Genomic DNA, 14,493 nt, shown 5'->3' on the forward strand with positions numbered 1-14,493 from the left:
CATCAATCAGGTTCAATATGAAGGGGGTGCTTAAGTGCTTTCAAGCATTTTAAGTATTTTTAACGATTTTCATCGTCTTTTCATTAAATTTACTAACTCATTTTTTAAATGTTTTCATCACTCGCCTGACGACGACTTATAGAAGTCGAAAAGCTTCGCGAATACGGCAAATTTCTTTTCACACTCGAACAGAACGTTCGGACACTAGCCCACCAAATAAAAAAAAAATGGATTGCAAGAGAAACAAACGAGAATTGTCGTTACTCTACAATGAAACATATATCTATATCTATATATAATATAAAATAAAAATCTTTAATATTTAAAATTTATTCAAATTTTCAAAAAAAAAAAAAAAACAACTTATAAACCTATAAGGAAGGTATACAAAATTTTAATTATTCGACAAGAAATACAGATAGTGTGTGTGTGTTTGTGTGTGTGTGTGTGTGTGTGTGTGCGCGCGCGTGCGTGTGTGTGTGTGTGAAATTTGTCTACTGGTTAGACGAGTTTCGCTCACATATTTGTATTCTTTGCTTGTAATTTCATTGATATATTAAGTTGGTAGATGACAGCTGACACATTTCAAGTTCAGCTTGAACGATGCAGCCATTAATGCATGCATCGGCGATGATTCATTGTGAGATCTTTAGGTTAACGTTATTTAATCTGTCGCAACTTTTTTGTCAGTCTTTCTTCAAAAATGTTTATAACTTGCTACAAACTGTCTCATCGCAAGTGAATTCAGCGCAACTGTTACGCGCAACGTGGGTGTGGCGCCTGCTGGCATGACAAAAATTGGGCTCCGAAATCTCGTTTATCAGTTGACGTCAGATTTTTGTTTTCCTCCGTTAACAATTCGTCAGCAGATTATTAGACTTTTAATGAAAGATAATCTAAGTATTTTGGGTTGTTGCAGAGATTGTAAACTAGTTAAAAAATGCATTCGTTTTTTTTTCTTTTTTTTTTTTTTGCGAACTATTATCCTCATTCTCATAGTTGTTGTTTCTTTACGTTTCGGCCAACTCATCGTCCGCAAAAAAGAATGAATGTACAAATTATGAAATCTTATCTCAAAAATAAATAAATAAATAAATAAAATAATAATAATAATAATAATAATAATCATAATAATAATAATAATAATAATAATAATAATAATAATAATAATAATAACAATAATAATACGTCAAAAAGTGTTATTCACAGTATTCTTAAGGACTATTATGATTGCAGTTCGTCTGAAAGTAAAAAGTCTACAGGCAGGCCAAGGATAATAACCAAGAGAGAAGATCGTGCTATGGTAAAGTTAAGTTTGTTAAAGACCGATTTAAAACTGCTGCTGCTGTTTCTCGGGAAATGAGCATTCAACCCGTAAAACCTTTATATAGGACGACTGTCTTGTAGTTTAGTTGAACAACAAATTTTAGCTAGAGCACTTGTAGTGAAGTCACTGATATCCTCCAAGAATAAAAAGTATCGTCTTGCTTTTGCAAACGAACTTGTGTTGTGAAAGAAAATAGAAAATGATGCATTTCAGTTTTATGTTTTTGTTAATTGGCTCGGATGAGAAAATGTACATTCGGCGAAAATTAGGTGAAAAATTGTCGCTTAAGTGCCTCAAGGCTAGTGTTAAGTTCGGTGGAGGGAGTGTCTGGGTTTGGAGGATGATATCTGTAGATGGTGTGCGCTCTTTGGTGCGATTACAAGGAAAAATAAATGCAGAAGTTACTAAACAACTTATCATGTCTTACTTATGCTGAGAAATTCAACTAAAGAACTATTCATGGTTCATGCAAGACAATGCTCCATATGACAAAGCTAAGACAGACACGAACTTCACCAAAAAATGTTACTATTATGGATTGGTCTCCTCAAATGCCACATCTTAATCCTATTGAAAATGTGTGGAAGATTCCACGAGAAAGTCAGAAATCCAAAAACAATAAAGCAAAATGGGATAAGATCACTCGACAAGATATCAAGAAATTATTTTTTCGTGTAGTCGAAGATGTCAGAGTGTGAATGAAGCTAAATAGCCTAACGCTAAATATAAATATTAAGTAATTTCTGATTTGCTGTCATATTTGGGTATTTTATTCATTTTTCGATATTTCTGATCACTTTGGCCGTCATGGGTTTTGACAATAAAGCACTAAATCGTTCAATACTTTTTTAGTATCTCAACTAACACCAAAATTTCACGGAATAACTAATATTATCGTATTTATTGTCTGTGAAACTTATTCTGGACATTATGGCCCCACTGTATTTATGGATAACGAAAGACGAGAAGGATCTTCGTAATTTATTCGCACTTAAGAATAACTGAATATCAGACATGGAATTAAGCAATGACACGATGATCTACCCGATTTGACATGTTATAGAATAGAAGGAAAAAAGTAAAAGATACGTAAAAAGAAAGAAATGTGTCAATGAAAAATAATTAAATAAAAAGTAAAAAAAAAAAAAGAAACGAGTTAAGACATGGATAATTTCAAAACAAGAAACAGACAAGAATAAAACTTAGTCAATAGTTCTAAACGCTTACTTCCATCTCTGAATTCGTTTAAAACTATTCCTGCGATCGAGGCATGTTTAATCCTCTTAGAGTTAGCCAGCAGGGGGTGCTTCCCTTGCAGTGTCAGAAAACGCCATTAAAAATGCGTGATAAAAAATTGAATAATTCGACCACCTATCTTTCGAAGCTTATAACTACTTGAAAAATGTAATTCAAACATTTTTTTTTTCAATTAAAGGAGCAAAGACCAATTTTTTAAAAGATAGCAGGTTTAATAGCAAATTATGCAATATTTGTTTTTTTTAATCGGTTTTCTTTAAAAAAGATTTAAAGAAAAATCAACAAATTTTAATTTACTTCCATAAAATATATGTATATATAAATTCCAAAAAATCACTTACCTATAAAAATACTATTCAATGGTTTCTTCCATTCTTCATTGTTAAGAATTTATCCATATTTATATTTTATATGCCATGTCCTTTTTAAATAAAATACTTTTTTTCAGCGAGTATTAAAAAATATCGCGACTTCAGCTCGTCACAATTGGAAAAAGGGGGGATAACCGTCTCTCTTTCTTAGAGTTATGAACTATGGTGGCCTGTAAGCGACAGAATTAATATCTCTTTCTATTGCTGGCTGTAAACAAAAATTAGTAAAGATGGGCCACCGTAGGTGAAAAATAGTCCCATTTCACTTATCAATTTTTGCCGATAAAAACAAACAGTCGGGCGATTTTTTTTTATTCTCTTTAAGATTAAAACATGAGTTTTTGATTTAATATATTTTATTTCTTCTTTAATAATAATTAATATCTAAAAGAAAACATTGAATGAAATAGAAATAATTTTCGTAATTAAACGAAACTTTCTGTGCAATATAGCAAGATTATAAGGTTTCACTAAAAAAAAATTCAACGTGGTTGTAAAAAAAAAAGTTTTAAACTATGGACTTTACAGGTAAATTTGCAAATAACTGTTCTTTTTCTTGTTTTAAATTAGTTTATTTTATTTATTGATCTTTTATCTTCAATTTGTGATATATAAATTTAAGGTGAGAAATTAATTATTTTCATTTTAATAGACGTTTCAAAAAGGGGGAGTGAATTAAAAAAAAACTTGTCTAGAATATTATATTCGGATTATTGGAAAGAGCATAAAATTTCACATTGAACCTAAAAATATCGTAAAAATTGAACTAATATAAAAATTTTGATAGATTTTTAAAGTGAAAAAATTGAAAAAAAATTAACTCATAAAATTCAATTGATTTCATTACGTAAACAAAATGGCTGCATGAACGCGCGCAGGCACTTTGTAGGCACTGCTTTTTTATATAAAAAATAATATTTCTATTATTTTTTAAACGAGTTTAATAGTTTATTTTGGAAGTATATTCCATGAAGAAAATAAACAACCCACTTTAAAAAGAGAAATTACGATTGTTTTTTATATTTTATTCGCAGTTTTGTGTTGGGGGTGTCAAAAATTACCAAAACATTCTGACACACCTAGTTCTTCTCCCCTCTTTTAAGTTGAATCGCTAAAGAATTCCTTCATTTTTAACATTTCATAATATCTATACTTTTATAATTTGTATACTTTCATAATATATATTCTTTTTCCTTTCATGGTTGATTCGCCCTTAAGAATAATTTTGAATACTAAACATGGAATAAAGTAAACCTATTGATATTATGAAAGTATAGAGATTATGAAACTATAGAGATTATGAAACTATAGAGATTATGAAACTATAGAGATTATGAAACTATAGAGAATATGAAAGTATAGATATTATGAAAGTATAGATATTATGAAAATATAGAGATTATGAAAGTATAGAGATTATGAAAGTGTAGAGATTATGAAAGTATAGATATTAGGAAAATATAGAGATTATGAAAGTATAGAGATTATGAAAGTATAGAGATTATGAAAGTATAGATATTATGAAAGTATAGAGATTATGAAAATATAGAGATTATGAAAGTATAGATATTATGAAAGTATAGAGATAATTTAATGTATAGAGATTATGAAAGTATAGAGATTATGAAAGTATAGAGATTATGAAAGTATAGATATTATGAAAGTATAGATATTATTAAAGTATAGAGATTATGAAAGTATAGAGAGTATGAAAGTATAGAGATTATGAAAGTATAAATATTATGAAAGTATAGAGATTATGAAAGTATAGATATTATGAAACTATAGAGATTATGAAAGTATAGAGATTATGAAGGTATAGATATTATGAAAGTATAGAGATTATGAAACTATAGAGATTATGAAAGTATAGATATTATGAAAATATAGAGATTATAAAAGTATAGATATTATGAAAGTATATATTTTTTGAAAGTATAGAGATTATTAAAGTGTTGATTTTATTAAAGTATAGATATTATGAATCTATATATATCATGAAAGTATAGAGATTATGAAAGTTTAGAGATTATGAAAGTATAGATATTATGAAAGTATAGAGATTATGAAACAATAGTGATTATGAAAGTATAGATAATATGAAAGTATAGATATTATGAAAGTATAGAGATTATGAAAGTATAGATATTATGAAAATATAGATATTATGAAAGTATAGAGATTATGAAAGTATAGATATTATGAAAGTATAGAGATCATGAAAGTATAGGTATTATGAAAGTATAGATATTATGAAACTATAGAGATTATGAAAGTATAGATATTATGAAAGTATAGAGATTATGAAAGTATAGATATTATGAAACTATAGAGATTATGAAAGTATAGATATTATGAAACTATAGAGATTATGAAAGTATAGAGATTATGAAAGTATAGAGATTATGAAAGTATAGATATTAGGAAACTATAGAGATTATGAAACTATAGATATTATGAAAGTATAGAGATTATGAAAGTATAGAGATTATGAAAGTGTAGAGATTATGAAAGTATAGATATTAGGAAAATATAGAGATTATGAAAGTATAGAGATAATGAAAGTATAGAGATTATGAAGTATAGAGATTATGAAAGTATAGAGATTATGAAAGTATAGATATTATGAAACTATAGAGATTATGAAACTATAGATATTATGAAAGTATAGAGATTATGAAAGTATAGAGATTATGAAAGTGTAGAGATTATGAAAGTATAGATATTAGGAAAATATAGAGATTATGAAAGTATAGAGATAATGAAAGTATAGAGATTATGAAGTATAGAGATTATGAAAGTATAGATAGATATTATGAAAATATAGAGATTATGAAAGTATAGAGATTATGAAAATATAGAGATTATGAAAGTATAGATATTATGAAAGTATAGAGATTATGAAAGTATAGATATTATGAAAATATAGAGATTATGAAAGTATAGATATTATGAAAGTATAGAGATTATTAAAGTATAGAGATTATGAAAGTATAGAGATTATGAAAGTATAGTGATTATGAAAGTATAGATATTATAAAAGTATAGATATTATGAAAGTATAGAGATTATGAAAGTATAGAGATTATGAAAGTATAGAGATTATGAAAGTGTAGAGATTATGAAAGTATAGATATTAGGAAAATATAGAGATTATGAAAGTATAGATATTATTAAAGTATAGAGATTATGAAAGTATAGATATTATGAAAGTATAGATATTATGAAAGTATAGAGATTATGAAAGTATAGAGATTATGAAAGTATAGGTATTATGAAAATATAGAGATTATGAAAGTATAGATATTATGAAAGTATAGAGATTATGAAAGTATAGAGATTATGAAAATATAGAGATTATGAAAGTATAGATATTATGAAAATATAGAGATTATGAAAGTATAGATATTATGAAAGTATAGAGATTATGAAAGTATAGATATTATGAAAGTATAGAGATAATTTAATGTATAGAGATTATGAAAGTATAGAGATTATGAAAGTATAGAGATTATGAAAGTATAGATATTATGAAAGTATAGATATTATTAAAGTATAGAGATTATGAAAGTATAGAGAGTATGAAAGTATAGAGATTATGAAAGTATAAATATTATGAAAGTATAGAGATTATGAAAGTATAGATATTATGAAACTATAGAGATTATGAAAGTATAGAGATTATGAAGGTATAGATATTATGAAAGTATAGAGATTATGAAACTATAGAGATTATGAAAGTATAGATATTATGAAAATATAGAGATTATAAAAGTATAGATATTATGAAAGTATATATTTTTTGAAAGTATAGAGATTATTAAAGTGTTGATTTTATTAAAGTATAGATATTATGAATCTATATATATCATGAAAGTATAGAGATTATGAAAGTTTAGAGATTATGAAAGTATAGATATTATGAAAGTATAGAGATTATGAAACAATAGTGATTATGAAAGTATAGATAATATGAAAGTATAGATATTATGAAAGTATAGAGATTATGAAAGTATAGATATTATGAAAATATAGATATTATGAAAGTATAGAGATTATGAAAGTATAGATATTATGAAAGTATAGAGATCATGAAAGTATAGGTATTATGAAAGTATAGATATTATGAAACTATAGAGATTATGAAAGTATAGATATTATGAAAGTATAGAGATTATGAAAGTATAGATATTATGAAACTATAGAGATTATGAAAGTATAGATATTATGAAACTATAGAGATTATGAAAGTATAGAGATTATGAAAGTATAGAGATTATGAAAGTATAGATATTAGGAAACTATAGAGATTATGAAACTATAGATATTATGAAAGTATAGAGATTATGAAAGTATAGAGATTATGAAAGTGTAGAGATTATGAAAGTATAGATATTAGGAAAATATAGAGATTATGAAAGTATAGAGATAATGAAAGTATAGAGATTATGAAGTATAGAGATTATGAAAGTATAGAGATTATGAAAGTATAGATATTATGAAACTATAGAGATTATGAAACTATAGATATTATGAAAGTATAGAGATTATGAAAGTATAGAGATTATGAAAGTGTAGAGATTATGAAAGTATAGATATTAGGAAAATATAGAGATTATGAAAGTATAGAGATAATGAAAGTATAGAGATTATGAAGTATAGAGATTATGAAAGTATAGATAGATATTATGAAAATATAGAGATTATGAAAGTATAGAGATTATGAAAATATAGAGATTATGAAAGTATAGATATTATGAAAGTATAGAGATTATGAAAGTATAGATATTATGAAAATATAGAGATTATGAAAGTATAGATATTATGAAAGTATAGAGATTATTAAAGTATAGAGATTATGAAAGTATAGAGATTATGAAAGTATAGTGATTATGAAAGTATAGATATTATAAAAGTATAGATATTATGAAAGTATAGAGATTATGAAAGTATAGAGATTATGAAAGTATAGAGATTATGAAAGTGTAGAGATTATGAAAGTATAGATATTAGGAAAATATAGAGATTATGAAAGTATAGATATTATTAAAGTATAGAGATTATGAAAGTATAGATATTATGAAAGTATAGATATTATGAAAGTATAGAGATTATGAAAGTATAGAGATTATGAAAGTATAGGTATTATGAAAATATAGAGATTATGAAAGTATAGATATTATGAAAGTATAGAGATTATGAAAGTATAGAGATTATGAAAATATAGAGATTATGAAAGTATAGATATTATGAAAATATAGAGATTATGAAAGTATAGATATTATGAAAGTATAGAGATTATGAAAGTATAGAGATTATGAAAGTATAGATATTATGAAAGTATAGAGATTATGAAAGTATAGATATTATGAAAGTATAGATATTATGAAAGTATAGATATTATGAAAGTATAGATATTATTAAAGTATAGAGATTATGAAAGTATAGATATTATTAAAGTATAGAGATTATGAAAGTATAGATATTATGAAAGTATAGAGATTATGAAAGTATAGAGATTATGAAAGTATAGATATTATGAAAGTATAGATATTATTAAAGTATAGAGATTATAAAAGTATAGATATTATGAAAGTATAGAGATTATGAAAGTATAGAGATTATGAAAGTATAGATATTATGAAAGTATAGAGATTATGAAAGTATAGAGATTATGAAAGTATAGATATTATGAAAGTATAGAGATTATGAAAGTATAGGTATTATGAAAATATAGAGATTATGAAAGTATAGATATTATGAAAGTATAGAGATTATGAAAGTATAGAGATTATGATAGTATAGATATTATTAAAGTATAGATATTATGAAAATATAGAGATTATGAAAGTATAGATATTATGAAAGTATAGATATTATGAAAGTATAGATATTATGAAAGTGTAGAGATTATGAAAGTATAGGTATTATGAAAGTATAGATAGATATTATGAAACTATAGATATTATGAAAGTATAGAGATTATGAAAATATAGAGATTATGAAAGTATAGAGATTATGAAAGTATAGATAGATATTATGAAACTATAGATATTATGAAAGTATAGAGATTATGAAAGTATAGATATTATGAAAGTATAGAGATTATGAAAGTATAGATATTATGAAAGTATAGATATTATGAAAGTATAGAGATTATGAAAATATAGAGATTATGAAAGTATAGAGATTATGAAAGTATAGAGATTATGAAAGTATAGATATTATGAAAGTATAGAGATTATGAAAGTATAGGTATTATGAAAATATAGAGATTATGAAAGTATAGAGATTATGAAAGTATAGAGATTATGAAAGTATAGAGATTATGAAAGTATAGATATTATGAAAGTATAGATATTATGAAAATATAGAGATTATGAAAGTATAGATATTATGAAAGTATAGATATTATGAAAGTATAGATATTATGAAAGTATAGATATTATGAAAGTGTAGAGATTATGAAAGTATAGGTATTATGAAAGTATAGAGATTATGAAAGTATAGATATTATGAAAGTATAGAGATTATGAAAATATAGAGATTACGAAAGTATAGAGATTATGAAAGTATAGATATTATGAAAATATAGAGATTATGAAAGTATAGATATTATGAAAGTATAGATATTATGAACATATAGAGATTATGAAAGTATAGAGATTATGAAAGTATAGATATTATGAAAGTATAGAGATTATGAAAGTATAGATATTATGAAAATATAGAGATTATGAAAGTATAGATATTATGAAAGTATAGATATTATGAAAGTATAGATATTATGAAAGTATAGATATTATGAACATATAGATATTATGAAAGTATAGATATTATGAAAGTATAGATAGATATTATGAAACTATAGAGATTATGAAAGTATAGAGATTATGAAAGTATAGAGATTATGAAAGTATAGATAGATATGATGAAAATATAGATTTTATGAAACTATAGAGATTATGAAAATATAGAGATTATGAAAGTATAGATATTATGAAAGTATAGAGATTATGAAAGTATAGATATTATGAAAGTATAGATATTATGAAAGTATAGATATTATGAAAGTATAGATATTATTAAAGTATAGATATTATTAAAGTATAGATATTATGAAACTATAGAGATTATTAAAATATAGAGATTATGAAAGTATAGATATTATGAAAATATAGATATTATGAAACTATAGATATTATGAAAATATAGAGATTATGAAAGTATAGAGATTATGAAAGTATAGAGATTATGAAAGTATAGATATTATGAAAGTATAGAGATTATGAAAGTATAGAGATTATGAAAGTATAGATATTATGAAAGTATAGAGATTATGAAAGTATAGGTATTATGAAAGTATAGGGATTATGAAACTATTGAGATTATGAAAATATAGTGATTATGAAAGTATAGAGATTATGAAAGTATAGATATTATGAAAGTATAGAGATTATGAAAGTATAGGTATTATGAAAGTATCGATATTATGAAACTATAGAGATTATGAAAGTATAGATATTATGAAAATATAGAGATTATGAAAGTATACAGATTATGAAAGTATAGAGATTATGAAAGTATAGATAGATATTATGACACTATAGAGATTATGAAAGTATAGATATTATGAAAATATAGAGATTATGAAAGTATAGATATTATGAAAGTATAAATATTATTAAAGTATAGATATTATGAAAGTATAGATAGATATTATGAAAATATAGAGATTATGAAAGTATTGAGATTATGAAAATATAGAGATTATGAAAGTATAGATATTATAAAAGTATAGAAATTATGAAAGTATAGATATTATGAAAGTATAGATATTATGAAAGTATAGATAGATATTATGAGAATATAGAGATTATGAAAGCATAGAGATTATGAAAGTATAGAGATTATGACAGTATAGAGATAACGAAAGTATAAATATTATGAAAGTATAGATAGATATTATGAAAATATAGAGATTATGAAACTATAGAGATTATGAAAATATAGATATTATGAAAGTATAGATATTATGAAAGTATAGAGATTATGAAAGTATAGATAGATATTATGAAACTATAGAGATTATGAAAGTATAGATATTATGAAACTATAGAGATTATGAAACTATAGAGATTATGAAAGTATAGGTATTATAAAAGTATAGAGATTATGAAAGTATAGATATTATGAAAGTATAGATATTATGAAAGTATAGAGATTATGAAAGTATAGATATTATGAAAATATAGAGATTATGAAAGTATAGATATTATTAACATATAGAGATTATGAAAGTATAGATATTATGAAAGTATAGATATTATTAAAGTATAGAGATTATGAAAGTATAGAGATTATGAAAGTATAGAGATTATGAAAGTATAAATATTATAAAAGTATAGATATTATGAAAGTATAGAGATTATGAAAGTATAGATATTATAAAAGTATAGATATTATGAAAGTGTAGAGATTATGAAAGTATAGATATTATGAAAGTATAGAGATTATGAAACTATAGAGATTATGAAAGTATAGAGATTATGAAAGTATAGATATTATGAATGTATACAGATTATGAAAGTATAGGTATTATGAAAGTATAGACATTATGAAAGTATAGGTATTATGCAAGTATAAATATTATGAAAGTATAGATATTATGAAAGTATAGATAGATATTATGAAAATATAGATATTATGAAACTATAGAGATTATGAAAATATAGAGATTATGAAAGTACAGATATTATGAAAGTATAGAGATTATGAAAGTATAGATATTATGAAAGTATAGATAGTATGAAAATATAGAGATTATGAAAGTATAGAGATTATCAAAGTATAGATATTATGAAAGTATAGATATTATAACAGTATAGATATTATGAAAGTATAGATATTATGAAAGTATAGATATTATGAAAATATAGAGATTATGAAAGTATAGATATTATGAAAGTGTTGATTTTATGAAAGTATAGATATTATGAAGTATAGATATTATGCAAGTATAGAGATTATGAAAGTATAGAGATTATGAAAGTATAGATATTATGAAAGTATAGAGATTATGAAAGTATAGGTATTATTATGTATAAAGATTATGAAACTATAGAGATTATGAAAATATAGTGATTATGAAAGTATAGAGATTATGAAAGTATAGATAGTATGAAAGTATAGACATTATGAAACTATAGAAATTATGAAAGTATAGATATTATTAAAGAATATATATTATGAAAATATAGATATTATGAAAGTATAGATATTATGAAACTATAGATATTATGAAAGTATAGATATTATGAAAGTATAGATATTATGAAAATATAGATATTATGAAAGTATAGATAGTATGAAAATATACAGATTATGAAAGTATAGACATTATGAAACTATAGATATTATGAAAGTATAGAGATTATGAAACTATAGAGATTATTAAACTATAGAGATTATGAATCTATAGAGGTTATGAATGTATAGATATTATGAATGTATAGATATTAGAACAGTATAGATATTATGAAAGTATAGATATTATGAAAGTATAGAGATTATGAAAGTATAGATATTATAAAAGTATAGATATTATGAAATTATAGATATTATGAAAATATAGAGATTATGAAAGTATAGATAGATATTATGAAAATATAGAGATTATTAAAGTATAGAGATTATGAAAGTATAGAGATTATGTAAGTATAGGTATTATAAAAGTATAGATATTATGAAAGTATAGATATTATGAAAGTATAGAGATAATTTAATGTATAGAGATTATGAAAGTATAGAGATTATGAAAGTATAGATATTATAAAAGTATAGATATTATGAAACTATAGAGATTATGAAATTATAGAGATTATGAAATTATAGAGATTATGAAAGTATAGAGATTATGAAAGTATAGAGATTATGAAAGTATAGAGAGTATGAAAGTATAGAGATTATGAAAGTATAAATATTATGAAACTATAGAGATTATGAAATTATAGAGATTATGAAAGTATAGATATTATAAAAGTATAGATATTATGAAACTATAGAGATTATGAAAGTATAGATATTATGAAACTATAGAGATTATGAAAGTATAGAGATTATGAAGGTATAGATATTATGAAAGTATAGAGATTATGAAACTATAGAGATTATGAAAGTATAGATATTATGAAAATATAGAGATTATAAAAGTATAGATATTATGAAAGTATAGAGATTATAAAGTATAGAGATTATGAAAGTATATATTTTTTGAAAGTATAGAGATTATTAAAGTGTTGATTTTATTAAAGTATAGATATTATGAATCTATATATATCATGAAAGTATAGAGATTATGAAAGTTTAGAGATTATGAAAGTATAGATATTATGAAAGTATAGAGATTATGAAACAATAGTGATTATGAAAGTATAGATAATATGAAAGTATAGATATTATGAAAGTATAGAGATTATGAAAGTATAGATATTATGAAAATATAGATATTATGAAAATATAGATATTATGAAAATATAGATATTATGAAAGTATAGAGATTATGAAAGTATAGGTATTATGAAAGTATAGAGATTATGAAACAATAGTGATTATGAAAGTATAGATATTATGAAAGTATAGAGATTATGAAAGTATAGATATTATGAAAGTATAGATATTATGAAAATATAGATATTATGAAAATATAGAGATTATGAAAGTATAGAGATTATTAAAGTATAGATATTATTAAAGTATAGATATTATTAAAGTATAGATATTATGAAAATATAGATATTATGAAAATATAGAGATTATGAAAGTATAGAGATTATGAAAGTATAGATATTATTAAAGTATAGATATTATGAAACTATAGAGATTATGAAAGTATAGAGATTATTAAAGTATAGATATTATTAAAGTATAGATATTATTAAAGTATAGATATTATGAAAATATAGATATTATGAAAATATAGAGATTATGAAAGTATAGAGATTATTAAAGTATAGATATTATTAAAGTATAGATATTATGAAACTATAGAGATTATGAAAGTATAGAGATTATTAAAGTATAGATGTTATTAAAGTATAGATATTATGAAACTATAGAGATTATGAAAGTATAGAGATTATTAAAGTATAGATATTATGAAAGTATAGATATTATGAAACTATAGAGATTATGAAAGTATAGATATTATGAAAGTATAGATATTATGAAAATATAGATATTATGAAAATATAGAGATTATGAAAGTATAGAGATTATTAAAGTATAGATATTATTAAAGTATAGATATTATTAAAGTATAGATATTATGAAAATATAGATATTATGAAAATATAGAGATTATGAAAGTATAGAGATTATGAAAGTATAGATATTATTAAAGTATAGATATTATGAAACTATAGAGATTATGAAAGTATAGAGATTATTAAAGTATAGATATTATTAAAGTATAGATATTATTAAAGTATAGATATTATGAAAATATAGATATTATGAAAATATAGAGATTATGAAAGT

The sequence above is a fragment of the Euprymna scolopes genome, chromosome 6 (assembly GCF_053919585.1).
Source record: "Euprymna scolopes isolate OS-2025 chromosome 6, ASM5391958v1, whole genome shotgun sequence".
Classification (NCBI taxonomy): domain Eukaryota; kingdom Metazoa; phylum Mollusca; class Cephalopoda; order Sepiida; family Sepiolidae; genus Euprymna; species Euprymna scolopes.